The sequence below is a fragment of the Mesocricetus auratus genome, unplaced genomic scaffold (genome assembly GCF_017639785.1).
Source record: "Mesocricetus auratus isolate SY011 unplaced genomic scaffold, BCM_Maur_2.0 Super-Scaffold_15014, whole genome shotgun sequence".
Classification (NCBI taxonomy): Eukaryota; Metazoa; Chordata; class Mammalia; order Rodentia; family Cricetidae; genus Mesocricetus; species Mesocricetus auratus.
Genome location: NW_024429186.1, coordinates 50,735,210 through 50,761,244, shown reverse-complemented (window position 1 = coordinate 50,761,244; position 26,035 = coordinate 50,735,210).

The window sequence follows — 26,035 nt, the reverse complement described above, 5'->3', positions numbered from 1 at the left end:
AAAGGTCTTTATTTGTAGTCCCTGCACAAATTTAGACTATCTGGCAAAAGTCAGCTATATTGATGTTGCCCCACCTGGAGGCCCACATGTACTGGAAACAGAGATGGGCAGATATTGGATCCATTTTCACCAACAATCTTCTCTCATCCCTTTATTCCAAAATGTGTACTTAGAACTTTGTTACATTAATTCTCTAAACTTCATAAAATTTTTAAAAATGAGTATTTTATTAATGATTTAGTAAGATAAATCACAATGCCTATGCAATCTTAAAAATACTTTTTTCAGTTTTTAGTAAACACATGTTTTATCTGAAGTTTATCAGTTATCTCAACTACCTCATTTGTCTATGCATACCTCTTAAAAGTCCCAAATTTTCCTTTATTGGTCTAAGGAATTTTGTCTACCTATTTTATTTGTCAAAGCAGAAGTCTTGGAATATTAAATATTTCTTGCTCTTTAAGCAACCACATTTAATGGTTGATAACATGTATATATATCTAAATGTAAATTCCCTGTGATCAATTCATTAACTTAATCATCACATAATAATAGTCAGATGAATAAGAGACTAATTTTGTCACAAGGAAAAAGCATTATAAAATAACAGAGTTTTTCTCTGAATGATATTTATATAATTCTTCTAGGGAGATAAGATTAGAGGTAAATTCCAGATTAACAAAAGGAGAACATAGTAGGGCATGAAGGATGGAAGGACATTCTTTAGATAAATTTTGTTCTTGAAGGGTGCTAATAGTGAATGAAAGTGAAGTCCATGTTTGACAGATTTTTGAACAGATAAAATCAGTTAGGTCTGGTACATGACTTTCATCTCACTTAACTTGAAAACATAAAGAACACTTAAATTGGACTATTTCTTGTAAATGTCTGTATTATACGACAATGAAACTTAAGCATGTCCAATTAGAAGTCAACAGAGCTAATCTATACAATTTTTTCACGGAAGAAATTTTGATCAAGTGAGAAAAAAAACAGATCAATTCTACCACTAGAGCCAATCGAACACTTTTCTTCTGGCCTCCTTCTGTTCCCTGTTGTAAAGTCTTGCCCTTGTGTTCTTTTAACAGAGCTGAAAACTGCTTCCAGTTTGGAGCTTCCTAATCTATGAATTCTTGTTTGCTCAAATAAACTTGCTGAAAATTTTCATGCCTCTGTGTGTGTGTGTGTGTGTGTGTGTGTGTGTGTGTGTATACTATATTCATTTAAATCAATTTATTCTTTGGTGATCTCAGATAGGCAAATAATACATTCTTGCCATATTTACAACTCATATTTTCTTATCTCCCACCATAACATTTTATCTTATCTCCCCAGATAACAATTTATCCTTTTGTTGTGTGACCAATTGAGTTTAACCAGTGACACCTGTGTGTGTGGGGGGGTATGGAAATATCTACTAGACCACGAATAACTTGCTACTGGCTACATCTCCCAGGATAATAACTCTTCATCCTCAGCAGATAACTGAAGGTACTAGAAGGCCCAATTAAAGCTTACACAATGTGATGCCAGCCTAGATATCTACAATGAGTGGGCTAAAATGACTGACATGTTTGAAAAATTTCATTAGGGAATTATTTAATCCATTATATAACATTTCTTTCAAAATGCTGTATTTGTGTGAATTTATATAAATATGCCATGAGATCAGAGGTGAGTGTTTTCCTCCAGCATGACTAATGTGTACCACATCTGCCCATGACTCCTCATACTTCCTTTAAACTTCCTGTTTTATACAACTTCACTTCCCTGTATTCAGAGCTTGAACATCACAACATCAGAAGCTGTTAGCACTCAAGAGAGGGCACAGGCACCATAAGCCCCTTCCTTGTCCATTAATTTAATACTGTTGGGCCCAATCTTGTGCAGGCCCTGTGTGGGTAACCATAGCTGCTACATGTTGAGGAGTGCAATGTCAAGTTCACAAGTGCAAAGTCCAGCTCTTAAAGTCTTACTACTGTTTGTTCCATGGTATTCTTTGAGTGAAAAGGGTGACATGGATGCTCTTTTGAGGTCTGAGTACTCAATAGTTGCTTGTTCTCAGCACTTACCAGTTATGAGTGCCCATATTAACTGCCGTTCTTTGTGAAAAGATTAACCAAGGTTTAGGGCATCCACAGTCTATGGTATAAGTATTTATGGGTTAATTAACAATATGGCCATTTAATAAAACAGAACCAATATATTCACTCCTAGAAGCTATGGCCTTCTCACCCAAAGACCAGGTTCACATTAGCTGATATGAAATATCTTGAGAAGCATCCCCTCAAAGTCATTGGCTTTATACATAACAGTGATGTCTCCACTGCAACAGAAGGCACATCTTGCCTTGCAAGTTGGTGTTGTAGTATACAATGTTCACAGGTAGGGTTAGATCATTTCTGGTTTCTCCTCTTGCCGTGTGCATATCACCTTTCAGAACTATGAAACCTAGATAGCAACTAGTAAGTTTCTAGATTAAACCCAACATTAATTTCTTTATGTCCACATTCAAAAACATGTGGTGTCTTCAGCAACAGGTTCTCAATATCTAGTTCTTGTCAAGAGCCAAAATAAATGTGGCAAGAGTCATGGGACTTCTTCAGGGAACAATGCCTGAGAATAGCATGAGCAGCTTTCCTTGTGATGAGAAGCCTGGAGATCCTGACCCACTTGGCAGTGACCTGTGAACAATTCTCCAGATAATTCCTGGCCAACCCCCCAGGAACATGTGTGCTACATGTTCTCCTTGTTTCACTGTGCTAGTTATAAAGCTGGCCTGAACGAGTCACAATATCATGAACTTTAATGATACCTATTTACATAACTGTTTTGGAAAGAATAATTGCACCATAAGAGCTTTAACGAAATTGTATTAAATAAATTGTATCATTCAAGGAACAGGGAATGAAGCAGAATTATACAAACCCACTGCTCCCCATTTCTAATAACTGTGTCACATCCTGAGAAGTTAATGGAGGTAGACATAAGAGAGATGGCTCAGAGGTTAAGAGCACTGCCTGTTCTTCCAAAGGTCCTGAGTTCAATTCCCAGCAACCACATGGTGGCTCACAACCATCTGTAATAAGATCTAGTGCCTTCTACTGGCCTTCAGGCAACATGCAGGTAGAACACTGTACACATAATAAATAAACAAATAAATCTTAAAAAATATTAAAAAAAGAAAAAAGAGACAAGCAATGCCAATTACTAAGAGCAAATCTCCAGGTTACATAGCCCATAGGATAAATGGAAAAACTTGGTATGCCTCCAGAAGAGATAGGATAATACAAAGTGTAGAGTGTACTAATCCAGCTCTGGTTGGTGAGTTGATCATGAGAACCCAGACCCTATCAGATGAAATATTAATCACGAAAGACAAAGCTGTGTCTCATCCTGCATGACGCTCTAACTGTATGTGGTGCCAACTGGACACATTGTTCTATCTGTGGGTGTATGCCACGCCCTCTGAGCAGATTGTATCTGAGAATGTGTGGAGGGTGTCGTGATTGATGACACAGAGACCAGTCAACGATGTAAAGAAAACTTTAAGCAGGTCCCAAAAAGGCTCAAGGAAACTTCCCAAGAAAGGCTTCACTCCAGTAAGGCTTCTGCTTCCTGTCTTATCCCTGGCTGGTTCTGCTCTGACACCAGAGACTGACTTGGGTGTGTCAGAAGAGGCGGTTAGCCTTTGGAAAAGGTCGAGGTCAGGGAGGTTCCTGTGGGCAAGCCCTTTTCAGGAACTTATTGCCTCCGGCATTGTACTGTTTTTAGTAAACATGTTTTTAGTAAATGTTGTCTTACAGCTGCTTGGTCCCAGGCTGATGGGGAAGTGGGTCCCTGGCCAAGGTCTGTTGTCCCCACAGGTGCACATAGTTAGAAAAGTTCCTTTGTAGCTTGCAAAACTCTTATGCATCTGATGATAGATATATACATCAAAAAGGGTAATATTTATTGATGGGATAGTTGGGAGATGGAAGGGGAAAGAGGCAAGAAACAAACTGGTAATTACTGTGACTATTATTAGAAACTTGAGAAGTAAAAACTGGTTATAAAACTGTTCATTCAAACTATTAACACTGTATAAGCAAAATGGCTCAAGGTCTCTAGGGCCACTTATTTGACAACATCAGGTGATCACTGTCCCTTCTTAGTGCCAACTTATTAACATCCATCCTGGATCATTAAACCTGTCTGGAGCAAGGCTACCAGTTGAAATAAAAGTAACTTGTATTGTTTGGGGGAGTCTGGTAAAATCCTGGCCAACAACTCATAAGACAGTATGCCATATATATTAGTAACTTTTCAGCTGCTGTGCTAAAATATGTCTAATATCAAATTAATGAATGAAAGGTTTATTTTGGCTGGCAATTCTATCAGGATAAGAGTCTGTCACGGTGGAGAAAACATGTTGGCAGAAGCAGAAGTTGTAGAGATCACATCTTCAAATGAAAAGTTGAAGCTGAGAGAGCAAACTGGAAGTGGGATGAAACTAACAACACTTAAACTTGCCCTCAGTGGTGTACTTCCTCCACCAAGGACCCCTTTCTGAAGGTCTATAACCATTCCAAGTGGCACCACCAACTGGAGACCACATATTCAAATACTTGAACCCAAGCAGCACATTCATAATTCAGACCACCATACCACACCTGGCAAGCTGTAGGTGAGGGAGAAGTGATATATGTGAAGCATCTTGAAAATCTGGGGTAATTCTGAGTTGGAGGAAGGTGAGTCCTGGCTTGGTAACTAGCCAGCTAAACAGACAAGGGGGTACAATACCAACTACTCTAAATAATTATTGATAGTAGCTATTTTGTGTTTATTTCAGATGGCTACCCTTTCATTTTAATAAAATTATTTTATAGTTGTAAAAGTAAGTGGGTTTTGACTACCTTTTCTCTTCTAACTTTGTCTTATTTCTTTTACTAAATTATTTTCATCATGTAATAACGCTATTGTACTGGAAATTTACTCAGATCAGTATACACACAATAAATACTAATGCTGTATAAATAACAGCATCCAAATCAAAGTAGCTAATAGGAATTCAAATGTTTTCATTATTGTTTGCCTTTACTTATTTATTAATTCATAAATATTTACTGAGTAATTACTGGAAATGACCCTCTGCTTTTATGAGTACCTAATTTTCTTATCAGTATATTTTACTGTTACAATTTTCATTGTAAGTTTTAGTATATTTTACTGTTACAATTTTCATTTTAAGTTTTTTATTACTTGTTGAAAAACTCAACAGTTTTATAAATCCTACTTTATAACCAAGATGTACAAAGTACAAATAGTAGTTGCATGTGTTCACATAGCTGCTGATTGACATAATATAGAGTTATAACCAAGATTTGAGTTGGGTGTGTTGGTCCAGTCATATACACTACTCTGCCTTCTGTTCTATAAAAATGTTAGTTTCTTGGAATACATTTATTGAAATGTTAATCTTATAGCTTCTAGGAAATACCACGAATAATCCAAATTTGACTTTCTTGTTACTCATCATGAGAAAAGAATGAGAGGCATGTGGCATTTCCTCGATTCATTGGAAATATTAAGATTTTTTTCCACTGCAGTATGAAAATGCCCTAAAGAAATATTTGTCATCTTTACAGTTCATCCCCAAGGTTATGTCTTTTTACCCTTGAGGGTTCACTAGAATGAGTTGTTCAGACACATCAACATCAAATCACTTCTGCACCATCGCAAAGCTCCTGTTTGTTCTCCAGATCCCAGGGGGCAAGATTGACATTGTCTGCATTCAGTAGACTGAGAAAGTGCTCACAGGTACCAATACTTACTTAGCATAAACAGATTCAGGCTCCCTTAAGCCGGTGAACTAAAAGGTCACCCAACTGAAAATGTCTTCCATTTGTTTTTATTATTCCCCTGTCCAGAACTATTTTGTAGCTCATATGTACAATGAGCCCATGATGAAACAGCATTCACTGGCAGCTTGTCGTATAATGCTTTTGCATTAAGGCTTTTTTAGCATGGCATTGAAGATTACTTTACAATTTAAATATAATAGATTGCCTGAGCTACTTTAGTACGAAAATTGTGAGTTCACAATGTAGCTAGAAATATTCTTCATGGCATTTTCTATTACTAGTTTCATTTATTGATGTGGGTAAAAAAATCCTAAAATGTTTCAAAGTATGTTATTGTCTTGTGGTATATAGTAGCCGTTCTTTATTTGTTGCTTGATTCACTCATTAGTTCTCATTTATTCTATGGACATTAATATTTAATGAAATCAAAATAATGACTTAGTAATACACAAAGCAGAGTTGACTTGTCTTCAGAGTAGCAGCTTAATTATTAACATGGGAATTATAATTATGACGTATGTATTGAACAGTGACTATATAATCAAGCAATTACAGCAATAATCAAGATGCAGTGCAATTATACTAATAAGTTTAAGTGTAGACTATAAATGCTTACTGGACAGTCACTGAGTAAACTGATGTTTTAAGCATAATTTCTGTTTATGTCAATAAGTAAAAACACTGCTCGTACCCTTGAGGAGGTACGGTGGCTGTAGGGTGGAGACAAAAGTGTATGCAAATGCTGACTGTGCATCTTGTTGAGTGTATGTAGGGAAACAAAGGCTGGGTAGAATGACGGAGTTTGCCTTAAATATACTCAGGGTCTGAGGTCTCACAGTGATTTCCAAACTAAGATACAAGGAGAGTTAGAGTTTTAAACACCTTATGGCATGTTACTGCTTAAAGTAAATTGCAGAAATAATAAAAGGGCCAGTTAGTACAATTTAAAAACCTTTGTACATTACAAATTATAATAAAGGAAAGGATATGAGGCACCATGTAACAGATGGGAATTGAACTCAGGACCTTGGGAAAAACAACTTGTACTTTTAACCACTGAGCTTTCTCTCCAGCAGACACAGGGATTCACAATGAAGAACCAGGCCAAGCTGCAGGAATCTAGTTGGAAACAGGGAGAAGGAATAAGGAATATGTGAGCAAGGGAGCTCATGATAAAGAAATCCACAGACAGCTGAACCAAGTTCTTGGAATCTCATGAACTCTAGACCTACAACTGTGAAGACTCCATGGGACTGAACTAGACCCTCCATATGTGGGAGGCAGTTGTGAATCTTGGACTATCAGAGGGGCCTCTGGCAGTAGGACCATGATACAAATCTGTTACATGAGCTAGCTTGTTGGAACCCATCCCTTAGAGTGGAATGCCATGTGTTACGATAACTCTTCCTGCCAGTCTACTCCCAGTGTCAACCCCAAATAATACACAGAGACTCTATTAGTTACAATGCTGTTGGCCAATGCTCAGGGCTTCTCATTTACTAGTTCTGTCTTAAGTATTAACCCTTAATTACTAATATGTATATTTTTTCAAGGACTTATCTTACCGAGAACATCAGTCTCATGTGTCCTCTCCTCCCGGGATCATATGGCGACTCCTCTCTACTACATTTCCCAGATCTGTCCTCAACTCCTAGTCCCACCTATCTTGCTTCCCTATTGGTCAACAGTGCTTTATTTATCAACCAAAAGACAAACATAAACACAGAAAGACTTCTCCCATCAGCCATGCTTAGTGGCAGTGGACCATGGTGTTATCATGGAGTATGGGCTGGCTTGCTGGAACCCACTACCCATGGTGTGAGTCCATGCTAATTCTTGATGCATGGGAGAGGGCCCAGGTCCTGCTCCAATGTATTGTGCCAGACAGTGTTAACTGCTCATGGGAGCCCTTACCCATGAAGAAGAATGGACTACCGGTAGGCTGAGGGGTAGGAGGGAGAACTGTGGTTGGAATGTAAAATGAAATCAAAAATAAAAAATAATAAGGGGAAGGGGAAACATTAAAAGCACTGACATTATGTACATAGTTGGAAGTGATCAGTAATACATAAAAAGTTCCTAGTTAGGGCTGTGAGGTGGCTTGGTTTTTACTCATTTTCTCACCTGAATCCTGCAGGTGATGGAGCAAAAAGGAGCAGTGACCCTGGGCTTCTTGTTTTGTGACTCATCTTGTAGAGAAGCTTTGGAGTTTTCACTCCTCAGTGGTCCTCTCCTAACTCTATCTGTTTGTGAGAAGAAGGTGAAAAATGAGAAATTAAATAAAAATTGACATCCATAGAATGAAATGCGGGATAACTAAATGTAAGAAGTGCTGGTATATGCTAACACTCAGATGAACCTTAAAAATGTTATGCAAAGGCACAAAAAATGGTTAATGACATACAAATAAGGTATCTACCTTGGAGACAGACACAAAGAAATAGAAAGTATATATTTAATTATTTAGATCCAAGTGTTCTATTGAGAGTAGATATGAGCTAACAAGTAATGAGTATAGAGTTTCTTTGTAAAATGCTTGAGTTGTTCTAAAAACCAAAATATTAATTTAGCTATTGTCATGATGCTATTATTTTAAGTCGACTTTTTGCTTCTTGGTATTCTTTTGTTAAGATGTAAAACTGCTCCGTTTCCATCAAGGTGCTAACAATATAGAAAATGTATGCAATACTTAATAATGCAATATGTGTAATATTTATCAGGTTCACATTGGAACTGGTATGTGCAAAATAAAACAGTAATCAGATCCTTGTGTAGTCTGTCTCCTGTATACACCTGACCCTGGCTAAATGCTCCAACATTGTTGCCTTAGTTCTTTTAGCAGCCACTCAGAAGTAAGCTTTAATGTTTTTGTATCTAAGAGGATTAATATTTGTGGAGATCAAATAGTCAAGATGGTGTTGAAGTGCTGTCCATCTAAAGCTCATATCTTCTATTTATTATTCTGCTTCTTACGCAAGGGTTGATTGAGTATTTTTCATGTTTTTCTTCATCCACAAACAAATAAATTTCAAAATGTGGCATATCATTGTCCCAAATGAATTGCTTCATTAAATTTTACATCAACAAATTGTTGATTTCATGCTGCCAGACCTCAGATTTTATCTGCTTCTAATTCACACCAAATGAAAACATGACTGACGGCCTCTCTAAAACACGTCATGTGCAAAAGTGACATGGGAGAGTGACCTGGAAGGAACTCACTTCAGAGGATTTCATGAACCAGCAACTGAGTATTCGCTTCACTCATGGCAACAAATAGACAGGAGAGTGGAAAAAGTGAGAGCGCATTGTGCTTGCCTTTGATTTAGTATACAGGTCGACATAGAGCTAATGGTACAGCAGATTGCATAGGAAGCTCTGGAAATCAGTTTTTATTGCTAGATAGTGAGTTGCATTAGCATAGCTACTTATATTATCTTTATGAAGATATTGTTTGGGAAGCTATTTCTGGGATACAGTCTCATGGTAGATTTCTTTGTGCTCTTGCTCCTATACTCTTCAGGGATGTTCCCTGAGCCAGGCTCCATACAATCCATTGATCTCTGCCCTGTGTCCAGTTGTAGTATTCTATAACGGTTACCTTTGTTGTAAAGAAAGGCTTCTTTGATAAGGGTTGAGGGTTGCACTTATTTGTGTGTTAAGTATAAGGTTTAGAATGTAGTTCTAAGATTCATGAGTTCATCAGCCCCAGGAAACTGGTTAGGTTTCCAGAAGCAGGCATGATTTCCCTCCTGTTGATTTGGCCTTATATCAAATAAACAGCTATTTTTTACCGCCAAGATATAGGAACCTCTATTTCACTTTTAGGGATAGCTTATGCTGGTCATTATTGTGGTTCATAGGTACCCCACCCAGATAGGTCTATTAATTGCTTCCCTCCCTTGGCAGCTTGCATAGTTCTTTATGATACTATAGGAAGGAGATTTTCATTCTAATAATATGTATGGAGAAATAATGCTTTTTAAAAAAATACATCCTTATGGCATTGAATATTTCCCTTGAAATTCACTATAATAAATTTATAGTGCTATCATTTGAGTTGTGAACCATTTTGAATTTTTTTCCATTTAAAACATTTACCTGAGTATCTCATGATTTTATTTTTTAATGGCTAAGTAATATTCCATTGTGTAAATATATGACATTTTCTTTATTTAAATGTTGAGAGACATTTAGGTTGTTTCCAACCTCCAGCTGTTGTGAAGAGAGCAGCAACAAGCATGGCTGAGCAAGTGTCTCTGTGGGAGGATAAAGCATCTGTTGGGCATATGCCCAAGTGTGGCACAGCTGGATCCTGGCTAGATAAGTTCCCAGCTTCCTGAGGAACTGCCACACTGATTTCCATAATTGTTGCACAAGTTTGCATTTCCACCAGCAATGGAGGAGTGTTTCCCTTACTACACATCCTTGTCAGTTTGAGCTATCATTTGCTTTATGAATCTTTGTCAGTCTGATGGGTGTAAGATAAAATCTCAATGTAGCTTTGATTTGCATTTCCTTGATGATGAAAGATGTTGAACATTTCTTGAAGTGTTTCTCGGTCATTTGTATTTCTTATTCTGAGAATTCTCTGTTTTATGACTTTATAATTTAAATTATAAACAATCTTGTTTTACATGCCAATTCCAGTTTCCTCTCCATCCCCAACTCTCCTGCCTCCCACAGACCCCCATCCCATCCCCTTTCTGCTCCCTAAGGACGATGAGGACTTCCATGGGGATTCTTCAAAGTCTGTCACATCATTTAGAGCAGGGCCTGTGTGTCTAGGCTGAGAGAGTATTCCTCTATGTGGAATGGGCTCCCAAAGTCTCTATACCCAATGTGTGTTTTGTTTTGTTTTGATTTGCAGCAGGATTACTCTGTGTAGCCCTGGCAATCTTGGAACTCACTCAGTAGACCAGCATGAACTCGAAATATTCCTGCTTCTGCCTCCTAAGTGCTATAATTAAAGGCATGTGTCAGCACCACCTGGCCTGTACTCCAGGTTTAATTTGGTTATTTTTTTGCGTTTTAATATATTTTGGATATTGGCCCTATATAATGGATAGATGGTGAAATTTATTTCTCATTCTTTAGGATGCTGCTTTGTCCAAATAATAATGTTCTTCCTCTCATGATTTATTAATTGCTGTTCTTAGTGACAGTGCTAGCAATGTTCTCTCCAGAAAGCTGTTTTCTGTGCCAATACAGTCAAGGCTATTCCCCATTTTCTCTTCCATCACTATCAGTGTGTCTGGTTTTATGTTGAGGTCTTTCATTTGGAGTTGAGTTTGGGGCAGAATGATGAGTATGGATATCTTTGGATGCTTCTACACGCATCCATTTTGATCAGCATCATTTGTGGGAGAATCTCCTTTTTTCTATTGTTTATTTCTGAATTGTTTATGAAAAGTCAGGTGTATTTAGTGTCGATTTAGTATGATTCCAATATGTTTACTACCTGACAGAAAAATGTTGTGGCACAGTTTTCTTTTAGTTATGGACAAAGTGTTACTTATAAACAATGCAATTGTGTTTAGCTGAGGACCCATTTTCAGTTGAAATAATCAAACTATACTTGTTTGAACATACTATAATTTTAAGGAGACATGTTTAAAGAGTTCTTGAACAAGGGGAACAACATAATAATTTTGAAATTTTTTTCTATAAGTGTAAGAATTCCCTAAATGATAGAAAGGGAAGCTAAGCATGGTCCACAGGATGATCTAAAGCTGTGAATCTGTAACCTTTCCTTAAAACCAATAATTTTATTTTAATTCAATCTTTGAAAGTTTCTTTTATTTTTAAATTATGTGTATGTTTTTATCCATGTATGATTATGTGCACAACCTGGCAGAGGCCAGAGGCATCACATCCATCTAGAACTGGAGTTATTGGCTGCCATATCTCCCTCCTACCATCTAGCCCATGGGTGCTGGAAACCAAGCATTGGGCCTCTGTAAACCCAATACTGATTCTTGAATTCTACCTCTTCAGCCAGAAAACATGAAAATCTAAAACTCTTCACAGAGTGGGTTTGCTTCTTGTTTCATCTCAACAAAATCTGAGCCTTTAGGATGCTTAAGTCCAATGTCTACAAACCACTTCAGAGGAAGAATGGAGGGCAAACCATGTTACATCTGAGATTTGTAGGAGTGTCATTTGTGTGATTCTAGTGATTTTCCTGCATGGCTATGATGGTTTGAATGTGAATGCCCACATAGGCTCATATGTTTGAATATGTAGACCCAGTTGGTGTAATTATTTGGGAAAGATTAGGAAGTATGATCTTGTTTGAGGAGGTGTGTCCCAGGTGCCAGGCATTCAGATTTTAAAGTCTCAGGGCATTCCCAGAAATCTTTCTGCCTCTTGCTTTTGGTTCAAGATGTAAGCTCTCAGTTGTTCCTGAAGCCATGCCTTTGCTCTGCCATGATGGATTCTAACCCTTGGATATCATAAGTTCAATTAAATGTTTTATTTCGTAACAAAACATTTCCTTTGTCATGGTGTTTCATCACAACAATAGAAAAGTAACTAAGATAAGGATACACAAAGTTGGTGGGAAAATTGTTTTAGCACAGTTGGAGCGTGAAGGGTACTGTTGGAATTTGAATGTGAAATGTCCACAGAGGCTGTTTAGAGCCTTGGTTCTCTAGCTGATTGCACTATTTAGGAAGGTTGGCATTCCCAGGAGGTGGAGTTTCACTGTAATAAATTGATAATTGGGAGGTGGGTCTTGTGTCTTTATGACCTAACCTTACTTCCTATTCACTCTCTGCTTCCTGAAAGTGGCTGCAATGTGAATAAATAGCCCTAGCTCCTGCCACTATGGCTTCCATATTTTCTGCTGTGTATATCCCATCTCCTCCACGATACACTGTTTGCCCTGGAAAACTAAGGCCAGAATAAAATCTTTCCTCTGTAAGTTGCATTTGTCAGTGCGTTTTAACACAATGAGGAGAAACTAAGAAAGGCACAGGGGAATATAAAATAAAATAAAGGACTCCAGAAGAAAGCAGGACAAGAAAACTGCTTTCTGTGAACACATGCCAGTGTTCCAGAAAAGAGAGAGAATGGGTAGAATAAGAGCCCAAAATAAGAACTGTTGGAAATGACACAGACTTTGGAACCCAATCCAGGAAACCCCAACCTTATCCCTGTAGTTCTTGGGGATGCTGTGTTCTTTTGCCTTTTTTTCCATTTTGGAGAAAAAACAACAAACAAACAAAAACCCTAAGTACTATTGCAGGTCTTTTCTATGATTTACCTGGAGGGAATAATTGGGTCATTTGATTCTCAGGTTAACAGATAAGGAAGGTTTCCCCCACCACCTTTACTGGTATGTACCTGATCTGAATTTAGGTTTTGGACTTTGAACTAATGAGATATGAGATTTTTCAGCTTCAAATGAATGCTGTAATGGAATGAGGGTAGGTAATGGGGGGATAATTGAATGTTTTGCATTTTAAGACATATGAGTTAATGTGGGCCAGAGGTTAGAGTGTGGAAGATGAATAGAAAGTGAATTTCTATGATGGTTAAATTTTATATACTTATTTCAAATCTATTGAAGAATGTTTGTATCACTTCTAATGCCATTTGTAGAAGAAGTATGACTGCCTATGTTAAGTTAAAATATTTACTTAACTTAAAATTTTATGTACATGTGTACTTGTCTGTGTGGGAGTATGTGCACATGAATGTCGGCATCCCTAAAAATCAAAGGATGTCTTATGGTTTCTTGGATCTGGGTTTACAGGTGTTTGTGAGCTACTCAGCATGAGTACTAGGAACCAAACTCAGGTTCTCTGTAAGATCAGTAAATACTCTTAACCACTGATACATTGTTCAGTCCCATGTGTGTTAATATTGACTAAAGACACAGGGATTTTAATCATGTAAAACAAGAATATATTTGTGATTTATTTTTCAAAGGACTGTGGTGTTCTTAGCGGCACATTACACTATAGAAATGCTTTACTGACTCTTGTGTGAAAAAAAATCACTGTTAGAGAATAGAGAGAGGGATGTAGGTGCTATGGAAATTAGTTTTCCAGTTTTTCTTGAAGTTAAAGACCAAACATGATGGCTGATGCTTGATAAACATATGTAACCATTCCTACTCTCATAGTATTCTTCTTATATTATCAATTAGAAAAAACTTCTTTACTCGTTCACACAAGAACTACATAACTTTTTAAAAGCCATTGCTTATTTCAGGATCAAAGTTATTAGTATGTATATTTTTGAAGATTGAAAATATATCATATAAAACAAGTTGGTATACACTATTAAAGTTGATAAATATATATTCTTCTTTTCAGAGTGTTGACAGTGTACCCTTTGAAACATAGGTACCTGATGTATATGCTAACATGTGGCAGGTGTGAATAAGAGAGTAAATGGTGTGTGATAAAATGGAGTCAACAAAATGATCTCAAATTTGCAGACTAGTGGACTGAATGAACAAAATTCTGTCATGTGTCATCATCATTGGCAACTTTGATGCTCTAATTGGAGAGTAAGTGATTTTCATGTAATTCCAGAAATGATCAGGGAATCATCCCTAAGCTTAGAGTGTGAACAAATATTTCTGAAACATTTTTACAAGTAAGAATAACTTGGACACTTGCCTAACTTGGTGCCTTATATTCAATGAACACCCCGTTGTGTGTGTCATTACTTAAGAGTTCCATTGAGCATCTCAGGTGTTCCAACTTGTTACTGAATCATGATAATTAATTTCCCTTTCTTTAAATCAATGTTCAGTAAAAAAGAAAATAAAGTCATAAAATATAAACTTGAAATAATCATCAATTCAAGTAAGCATTTAAAAAAACATAGGAAAACATTGCAGGATATATAATAATTAACTTTTACAACTGCCAAACTGGGTGAAACAAGAACAGGAGCGTAGACCATCACAGTGACCATCTCAAGGATTATATTACCAGCAGGAGAGGAGACCACTGCAATGACCGTCTCAGGGATCATATGACCTGCATTTGTTTTGCAGACAGAATTCAAAATAGACTGAAGCTCAAAATTTAAAGTTTTCTCAGATCACAGCATTCATTCCTTTCCTGTCCTCACTTCCCCATTCTTTTACCTTTATTTCCTTCCTCCTTTCCTTCATTATTTTCTGTCTTTCTCCTTTTCTTTGTACACATTTTGTAAAGGCAGTTACAGCTGTTGTATGTTCATGATTGAGACAATCATGTCAGACACAGAAAGCATAATTTTACATTTGTCCCTACACTCTGGTTCCCATGTCCACATTGTTTTAAAATGTTCCCTGAGTCTTGAGGAGGTGATACAGACATCTCATCGAAGACCAAGCAGTCACAGGTCACATATTCTCAACACCTTTTCCAGTTGTGAGTCCTTGCTGTTTCACCGACTGCAAAAAAATGCTTCCTCTGACTAAGGCTGAGGGCTATACTAGTCTATGGGTATAAACAGAAATATGTAGAAGACACTTTGGCCATGTGACAATTTATCAAAACATTATCCTGGTTAACCCCAATTTTCATCATGGCAAACCTAGCATTATTTGAGATGAGAAGTATTAACTGAGAAATTTACTTGATCAAGTTGGTCTTACCTCACTATGGTTAGTACTTTACTTAGACTGGTAGTCCTAGCCTATATAAAAAAGCTTTCTGAATGGTCGATAGACCTATTATCACTTTGATTTTCTCTCTCTCAGCATGTATTAGTGACAATTTGGTTGTTAACTTTTACTCTAGTGGCTAGGTTTTCATTCATTCATTCATTTATAAAACCACCACATAACAAAATAAATTAGATAGAGCAATAACTGTTACAATAAAGTTGAAAAAGACAAATAAACAGAAGGAAAAGAGCCCAAGAAAAGGCACAAGAATCAGAGTCCCACTTGTTCACACACTTAGAAATTTCATAAAAACACTAAACTGGAAATCATAATAATTTGCAAAGAACCTGATGCCCGACTGTGCAAGCCCTGTGTATGCTGCTTGAATCTCTGCGAATTCACATGAGCTTTGTTCATCTTGATTCAGAGGGTCTTGTTTTCTTCCCAACCACTGAAGGACAGGCCTCATATTCAAAGGCATTTGATCAGCATAGAATTAGACTCCATAGGTTTTCTTTGTGTGTTTATACTTTTATTTGGTCACAGTTTGGTGTTTTTTGTTCATTTGTTTTCTATCTTCTTTTGAGATGTTGTTCTATTTTGTTTTCTTGATTTTAGGGAGGTTTGCTTTTATATTGGGTTATTGTTTGTTTTTGCTTTTTTTTTTTGAAAGAACGAACTTAAATTTGAGTGGGCATGATATTAAAAAACATGGAAAGGGGAAGAATATGATCTAAATATATTTAAACTTAAAAAGATTTTATATAATGAATAAGAAAAAAAAGCCTATATTGTTTCAAAAAAAGCCCACAATGTCTAAGCATGAGCCAATGAGTGAGCTAGAGAGCAGCATTCCCTCGTGGTTCCTGCTTTCAGGTCCCTGCCTTGAGTTTCTGCCCTGGCTTCCTTGAAAGATGGAATGTTACCTAGAGGTGTGAGACAAAATAAACCCATTCCTTACCAAGTTGCTTTGGGTTATAGTTTTGTTTTTCAGGACTCTATTCCCAATACTTTTTTATATATATTTATTTTTATTTTTAAATTTAAATTTAAATTAGAAACAAGGTTGCTTCACATGTCAATTCCAGGTCCCTCTCCCTTTCCCTCCCCTCAAATATCCTCTAATTAAACCCACGGAGGGTGAGGCCCTCCATGGGGGTGTCCATAGTTTCTTCATTTCATCCAGGGCAGGGACTTGACCCTCCTCAGAGAGTCCAGGGTGAGAGTACATCTCTCATTGTTGGATGAGCACCCAAAGTCCATTTGTATGCCAGGGATAAATACTCATCTACTACCCAAGGCCCAATAGATTACCTAGGCCCCTCACTGACACCCACATTCAGGGGATCTTGATTAGTCCCATACTGGATTCCCAACCATCAATCTGGGATTCAAGAGCTAACCGTTGCCAGGTCAGCTGTGTCTGGGGGTTAAACTAGCCCAGTCTTAACCCCTTTGCTCATCAGTCCTCCCTCTCTGTCACTGGATTTCTTGAATTCAACTCAGTGTTTAGCTGTGGGTGTCTGCTTCTGCCTCCATCAGCCGTTGAATGAAGGTTCTGTTTCCCAGACTCTCTGGCCATGGGAATGTAGGCTGTCACTCCCCAGGTCTATGTCTAAAATCCATATATGAGAGAGTACATGCCATGTTTCTCTTTTTGTGACTGGGTTACCTTGCTCAGGATGGTTTCTTCTAGTGCCATCCATTTGCCTGCAAATTTCAGGATTCCATTATTTTTTTTTCTGCTGAATAGTACTCCATGTGTAAATGTACCACATTTTCTCTATCCACTTTTTGGTTGAGGGACATCTAGGGTGCTTCCAAGTTCTGGCTATTACAAATAATGCTGCCATGAACATGGAGCAGATGTCCTTGTTGTATGAATGTGAATCTTTTGGATATGTGCCTAAGAGTGGAGTTGCTGAGTCTTATGGTAGGCTTATTCCCATTTTTCTAAGGAATCTCCATACTGATTTCCAAAGTGGCTGTATGAGTTGGCACTCCCACCAGCAGTGGAGGAGTGCTCCCCTTTCACCACAACCTCTCCAGCATAAATTATCCTTGGTGTTTTTTGATTTTAGCCATTCTGACAGAAGTAAGAAGGTATCTCAGAGTTGTTATGATTTGCATTTCCCAGATGGCTAAGGATGTTGAGCACTTTCTCAAGTGCCCCTCAGCCATTTTAGACTCCTCTGTTGTTCAGTGTTTATCCCTGGAATACAAACAGACATCGTGAGTCCATAGCAAAAAGAGGGATGCTCTCTCAGCCTGGACTCTTAGAGGAGTGCTTGGACCCTACCCTGAGTGAAAGTACAGACTCTAGATATCTCCTATGTGGAAGGAATTGGGAGGCTGGGGGGAATGGGGGTACAGGAGGAGGGGAGGGAGAGGGAACTGGGATTGACGTGTAAAACAAGCTATTTAAAATTAAAATAAAAAAGAGAATTCTTTATGTAGTTCTGTAACCCACTTTTTAATTGGATCCTTTGGTGTCTTGGAGACTTGCTTCTTGAGTTCTTTGTAAAATTTGGTGATCTGCCCTCTGTCAGATGTGGGGTTAGTGAATATCTTTTCCCATTCTGTGGGCTGCCTTTTTGTCTTGCTGACTGTGTCCTTTGCCTTACAGAAGCTTCTCAGTTTCAGGAGGTCCCATATATTAATTGTTGACCTCACTGTCTGTGCTACTGGTGTTATGTTCAGGAAGCTGTCTCCTGTACCAATTCGTTGAAGGGTACCACCAACTTTCTCTTCTAAGAGGTTCAGAGTGGCTGGATTTATGTTGAGGTCTTTGATCCATTTGGACTTTAGTTTTGTGTATGGAGATAAACATGGGCTTTGGGTTATAGTTTTAACACAGCAACAGAAATAAGAGAAATTTTAATAGCAGATTTCCAAAGCTTGTGACTTCCCTAGCTGTAGGCTTTTAATCATGCCTATGGCACCAGGCATTTATTTCCTCTCATGGATTGGCTTCAGATACAACTAGAAATCAGTTGGCTATCTCTGTAATATTTATACTCCTATTGTACCAGAAGTCATCCTTTACCTTGCATGTCAGTACTGTAGTATGCAGGGTTAAAAACTGTATGGAAGCCAGGCAGTGGTGGCAAACACCTTTAATCCCAACACTCGGAAGCAGAGGCAGGCAGAGCTCTGTGAGTTTGAGAGCTGCCTGGTCTACAAGAGCTAGTTCCAGGATAGCCTCCAAAGCCACAGATAAACCCTGTCTCGAAAAACCAAAAAAAAAAACCTGCATGAAATAATTAGTGACTTTTCTCTACTAACATCTTGTATAACTCCTTACACACCAGGCTTTGGAGGTAAACTTACAATATAGTATTTATTTTTACTATGTTGCAGTCTTATACATTTGCATAATGAATTTAGTCATATGCAGAAAGACCTTTGGAGAGTTCTGAAAATATGTTCTCAACTTTAGATTGAAAGGGATCCTTAGGGGTTGTCTAAATCTCTTTCATTTCTCATGTGGCTAAAGTCAAAGCCCTGGAAACAAAATAGTTGCCTAGTCAAGTACATAAAAATACATGTAAAACCCCTACCTGGGTATGGAAATAAAAACCATTTATATACAAAGTCAATGATCATGATGGGCAGAGAGGGGGTGGGGTGGGAGGGTGGGGAAAGGGTGGGGGTCGGGGGACGGGGATGACAGCACTATTTACAAAAATGACCTGCAGGCTTGCATGTAGCCCAATTGTATGGAGACAATTTCTTAACTGAGAAATGATGATGATTTTAGCTTTTGTTAAGTTGACATAAAACTATCCAGCACAAAGAGGAAGTACACAGGTTGGGTAATTACTATAGCGTGTGAACTGGAATGGGAAGATGTAAAATGAAATTAAACTTGTAAATTTACATGACGAGACCGGGGTTAAGAGTGGTTACTTTGTAGAAGTTAGGTTTTCATATTAATTACAGGTAATTCAATTTGAGACAGCCAATGAAATATGGAATCTATAAATAGATTTTTTTTTACTTAATTCTAGTTAGGGGAAAAGCCTGTGGAGAAATTTAGTTAGCATTTGATGGTAGAAGAGAAGAAAACAAAGTGTTTTGGTGAGCACATATACTAGCTTTGTCAGAACTCTCATAACTGGGCATATAAACCTTGGGATTTTATCTTTATTTTTCATAATGGTTACTTTTAATGGTCAATTTGACACAATCAAGGATCATTTGTGAAATGAGGCTCAGTGAGGAATTGCCTACATTAAATTAATATGTGTGTTATGTCTGTGAGTTTCTTATTTGGCTTAGTTGAGGTTGAAAGCCCCACCCTCAATGTGAGTAGCATCATTTCATTGGCCAGGCTCTGGGATGTCCTAAAAGGAAAGACATGTGCTGAAATCATTACGGATGCATTAATTCAAAGCTTGCCCTCTGCTCTTGACTGTGGACTTAGTGTGACCAGTTATTTCAATTTCCTGCCATCTGACTTCCCTACAATGAAGGACAGTAACATGGAATTATGAGCTGACACACGCTCTTTCTCTTATGTTGTTTTTATTACTGCACTGGAAAACAAAACTATACAAATATGCAACAATTGTTTGGTGGGGGAAAGTCATGGGGATAAATGTAAAGTTTCAAAGGGAAAGAATGGAAAACAAAGAACCTGCAATTGTGAAAACGAGTAGTGCCCTTAAAGAAAGACCTGATGCTTTTTAGTGGGACAGTAGGAAGGTATTTCCTCTGGTCAGCACAGAAGATACTATGTCTCTGATTTCAAGGCCTCTTAATCAGCAGGATGTGGAAATGTCCTCCAGGAGATGCTACTTTTAAAGACCTGAAATAATAAAATCTTGAGGTATCATGGAGAACATCTGAGGACAGCCATTATGTGATAGAGTTAGAGTTCCTCTAGAGAGACACCAAGAAGTCATTTTATATAGCTGTGAAGATGAGTCAATGTCTTAGTACAGACCCCCAAAATGTTAAAGATGTAAGGACTATGGGGCATCTGCCAAGAAGAAGTGTAGGTGAGGAGTGGAGCTAACCTAGGCTTGACAGAGAAGCCGTGTTCTGCTGAAGGAGTGAATTGCCCAAGCTGGACACAGAGTTGTGGGATTTCTGTTGGCTTTGCTGGAGTTTGGCTTTGTTTTGATGTTCTGATTTTGAGTTTATTTATTTTAATATAAACTATTCTATTTTTAATATAAAAATTTATTCTTATTCATTATAGGTTGGGTGTGTCAACTCATTCTGATTTTTAGGAGCTCATAGTTAAAACACATTAAACTTTTAAAGCATAAGAAGTCTTTAAAACTTTGAGGACTTTATAGTGTTAAACTTTATGAGATCAGCATGAGACTTGGGGGACAGATAGGAGAAGGTTATATCTTACACTGATCTGGTGTCAAATTGACTAGAAGAGGAATTGTGATCACTGGCTTTAATTGTCACCTTGACACAATCTAGAAATGAGTCAGTGATGAATTGTAGAGATTAGGTTGGCCTGTGTATGTCTGTGACAGATTTCTAAATTGTATCAGTTGAGGTTAGAATACCAAGCATGAGGGTGGATGTCATGTCAGGTGCTGTGTTGTGGACTGGGTGAAAAGAGGAGAGTGAGGCAGGTACTAGCACCCATGCCTTAATTTGTTACTCCTTGTTCCTTCAACTGTGGATGTAATGTCTAACTAGGAATTTCAAGTCCCTGCTATCTTGACTTCACCTCAGTGATGGGCTGTAGTCTGTGATTATTACATTAGATTGCTATACCATAAGTACCTAGATGGTTCAGATATATTAAATGCTAAAATTATTTTTTAGTTTTAATATTTTTTAATTTTGTACTTACAGAAAAAGTGCATGGAAAGTTCAGACTTTTGTACTCCACACATGTACTATTAATATTGTGTTCCAGAGTGGTACTGTTTTCACAGATGATGGACCTGCCTTGACACACTACTGTCATGTACAGCTTGCAGATTACATTGGGGCTCATTCTGGATGTTTTCCACTTAAGATTTTGTGAAAAGGTGTCCTCGTGCTTGTGTGTCAGACACCTTCCAAGACATCTCTCAGGGCTCCAGACATAGGTTATTTTAACATCAGGTGTGTGTGTGTGTGTGTGTGTGTGTGTGTGTGTGTGTGTGTGTACTAATGTACATGTGGAAGTCAGAGGACAACTAGCAGAAGTGTTTCTCACTTTCCACATACAGGGCATCAGAGCTTGATCTCAGGTTGTGAAGTTTGGCAGGAAGTATCTTTACACAGTGATCCACCTGTCCATCCCTTATCACTGTTTTAAATGTAAAAATATAAATTGGATTCTGTATTAGATTAAATTGGAAGTTTCACTACATCTTAAGGGAATACTAAAATATTTAGTCCTCTCTTTGAATTGCCTTTAGTAATCCCAAGGAATGATAAACCTGTAGGCATGAGACATTCATCATGGCAGAAGGTTGCATGTTCCCTGTGCTGCATACTATTGTAGAGATTAAGTATAAATGTTCATCATTTGGAGATATTCCGTTGTATTTGTTGCACATAACTATTGTACTTCCTTTGTGGTCATTGACTAGAAGTGGCTACACATTGTTAGGTTATATACTGCCCACCCCAGTGTTAATTTTCCTTTAACACTCTACAAAATGTATTCAAAACTAAGCTAGTAGAAAATGTATATCCCACCCTGAGGATGAAAATAAGACTCAATTTCTAATGACAACATGAAAAATAAATCTATAATTGATTGCTTATAGCTTATTCAGTTATCTCTCTGTTAAGAGACCATTTGTATATATTAGTAAAATAACCTAAAATAATTCTAATGGAATGCTGAATAAGATCACATAACATAATGTACTATTCTTCTCTTCAATTATTTATTATAGGAATGGGGGGTAAGTTGTTCCTTACACTTACTGGGCACATAATGTTAACTTTAAAAATAGATCTAAACACTATATCTAAAATTAGTACATCACAAATTATATAGACCCAACAAGCAAATAGATTAACACTGGGTTAATAACTGTCTTAAGTGGATATACTAATTACATTACAAATGAAAAATTTTAATTTGCTACATGGTTAACAGTCTCTAAGTTCTAAAGGAATTTTATCATAAGTCACAACATATTTCAGTATCGCTTTTTGGAAACACACCTGTTTGTCTTTTCATTTCTTGTTTATGAGCTCAATATAGCCCCTGCCTTGGCTAATTAGTGGTACATCAATGGACGCAAAGCTGTTAATGCTTACAACTTGTCAGGGAAGTAGTTTTCTGATGGCCAGAAGTCTAGTGACTTCTAATTTTCTACTGAAAAACTATTTGCATACTAAATCACTGAAAATTCAGATTAATAAGCAGGGTTGGGGTAAGTAGCTAAGTTTGCACCATCATGTCTGGACCATTTGTCTCAGGTAACCACCACCCAAGACCTTGAGAGTAATCCTTGATCTCTAAGAGAGGGAGAGAAGAGCAGGGAGGAAGGAAGTTGGACCACCTTTTCCAACAGTATTATGAGGTCTTTATTATTTTTGTTAATTTAAATTAGAAACAAGGTTATTTCATATGTCAATCCCAGGTTCCTTTTCCGCCCCTCCTCCCATGCCCTCACACCAACTCCCCCAATACACCCTCCTTTCCCCAGGGAGAGTGATGCTCTCCATGGGGGTGTCCATAGTCTGTCATTTCATCCAGGGCAGGGCCTAGACCCTCCCCCGAGAGTCCAGGGTGAGAGTGTATCTCTCATTGTGGGATGGGCACCCAAAAGGAACCCAGTGACAGAGAGAGAGGATTGATGAGCAAAGGGGTTAAGACTGGGGTGGTTTAACCCCCAGAAACAGCTGACCTGAACAAGGGGTAGCTCTTGAATCCCAGACTGATGGCTGGGAATCCAGCATGGGACTGATCAAGACCCCCTGAATGTGGGTGGCAATTAGGAGGCCTAGGCAATCTATGGGGCCTTGGGTAGTAGATCAGTATTTATCCCTGGCATACAAATGATGAAGTCTTTTTAAAATTCAAGTTCCTCAATATCCTTCTCTAAGTTATCAGACTTGCTATAGATACCCCACCAATATCTCTATAGCTATAGATAATTACTATAGCCTGAGAATTACTATTATGAGCATATAGTAATACAAGTTCCAAGATTAGACATCAGGGTTTTAAGAAGAAGTTAATTTGTAGATACTGAAATTCAGGCTATTGCCTGTATTTATGGAAGGAGTTATAAACTCTAGTAGACCTTGCTTAAAGTCTTTTCCTTTTAGTATTAGCATAGTTGTATATTTTTCTTTTAGTTAAGGTTTGAATAATATTTGTTTCAACATATTTGTAGCCTTGTTTTAGAGCATGCAACTTATAAATTGCATACACATGCATATCATTTATCTTTCATATATCATCTATCTTTCTGTCTGTCTATCATCTGTCAATCATCTATCATCTGTAAATGTGATGGTTATCCACTTAGTATTTACTCAAGATCAGAACCTGAAAATTATACTTGACTTATTTATTTGCCTGACCGCCTGATCCCCACATCACAATTCAGTCTTGTCAAGAACACCTCACCATTCACTAATGAGCCCACTGTCACCTTCTGCTTGGCCTATGGACAGTTTCTAAAGAACGTTTGCATGATTGCCTTTGCTTTCCATAGACCTTCCATAAAATTCACGAATTGCCTTCAGGTAAAAATCACTTGATATTATTCCACAGCTTTTCGTAAAGCCTCTCCACTCACAATGCTTTTCTTTATTTGTTCCAGGTTTCTGTGTTCTTTTCTTTACACTTGAAAAAGAAATGTTGTTGTTGTTGTTGGTTTTTTTGGTTTTTCGAGACAGGGTTTCTCTGTGGCTTTGGAGGCTGTCCTGGAACTAGCTCTTGTAGACCAGGCTGGCCTCGAACTCACAGAGATCCGCCTGCCTCTGCCTCCCATGTGCTGGGATTAAAGGCGTGCGCCACCAACGCCCGGCTTGAAAAAGAAATGTGCTGTGTGCACATGTGTCTGTGTGCACCATGTATGTGCCTAATGTTCTTGGAAGTCTATAGCCACCTCTCCAACCCTCTTTGCTGTGGGAGCCTTCTCTTACCTCCAGCAGCATGAACCAAGTTTCCTCCAACAAGTATCTTCTTCCACCTATCATTTAATCTGTTCAAGCATTTACACATAAGTTTCTTTCACATATATTCTTCTTTAATTCCCTACAGAGATAAGGGTATTTTCTGACCTATTTTCCTTTAGTTATCTTTTATAATATTTATGAGTACAACTTGTTTAGTATGGAAACTTCCTTTGGGATTTATTTGTCAGTGGCAATTCTTTCACAAGGTCAGATACACTAAGGTTGAATATAACATTGTATGTGATTCTAATTCTTGGCATACTTGTATGAAAGGAACTTTTGAATTATAAAGATATTTTATAATTCAAGGTTTGATTTGCATTTCCATGATGGCTAAGGATGTTGAGCATTTTCTTAAGTGTCTCTTGGCCATTTTAGCCTCCTCTATTAAGAATTCTCTATTTAGTTCTGTACCCCACCTTTTAATTGGATCCTTTAGTGTTTTGGAGACTTGCTTCTTGAGTTCTTTGTAAATTTTGGAGATTAGCCCTCTGTCAGATGTGGGGTGAGTGAATATCTTTTCCCATTCTGTGGACTGCCTTTTTGTCTTATTGACTGTGTCCTTTGCCTTACAGAAGCTTTTTAGTTTCAGGAAGTCCCATTTGTTAATTGTCGATCTCAGTGTCTGTGCCACTGGTGTTATGTTCAGGAAGTGGTCTCCTGTACCAACTCATTGAAGAGTATCTCCCACTTTCTCTTCTAAAAGTTTCAGTGTGGCTGGATTTATGTTGAGATCTTTGATCCATTTGGACTTAAGTTTTGTACAAGGCGATAAACATGGATCTATCTGCAGTCTCCTGCATACCAGTACCCATTTGTTGAGGTTGCTTTCTTTTTTCCATTGTATAACTTTAGCTTCTTTTTCAAAAATCAAGTGTTCATAGGTGTGTGGGTTAAAATCAGGGTTTTCAATTCAGTTCCATTGGTCAACCTGCCTATTTTTGTGTCAATACCAAGCTGTTTTCAGGACTATAGCTCTATAATAGAGCTTGAAGTCAGGTATGGTGATGCCTCTTGAAGTTCCTTTATTGTATAGGGTTGTTTTGGCTATCCTGGGCCTTTTGTTTTTCCATATAAAGTTGATTATTGTTCTTTCTAGGTCCTTGAAGAATTGTGCCAGAATTTTGATAGAGATTGCATTGAATCTGTAGACTGCTTTTGGCAAGATTGCCATTTTTATTATGTTGATCCTACTAATACAAGAGCATGGGAGATCTTTCCATTTCTGGTATCCTCTTTGATTTCTTTCTTTAAAGACTCAAAGTTCTTGATATACAGGTCTTTCACTTCCTTGGTTAACGTTAACCCAGATATTTGAGGCTGTTTATGGCTATTGTAAAGGGTGATGTTTCTCTGATTTCTTTCTCAGTCACTTTAATGAATTGGATAACATGTGTATGCATGTGTGTAGTCACCTAGGAGACACTGAATTTATAAGCATACTTAAGAGGTTTTTAGCCACTGC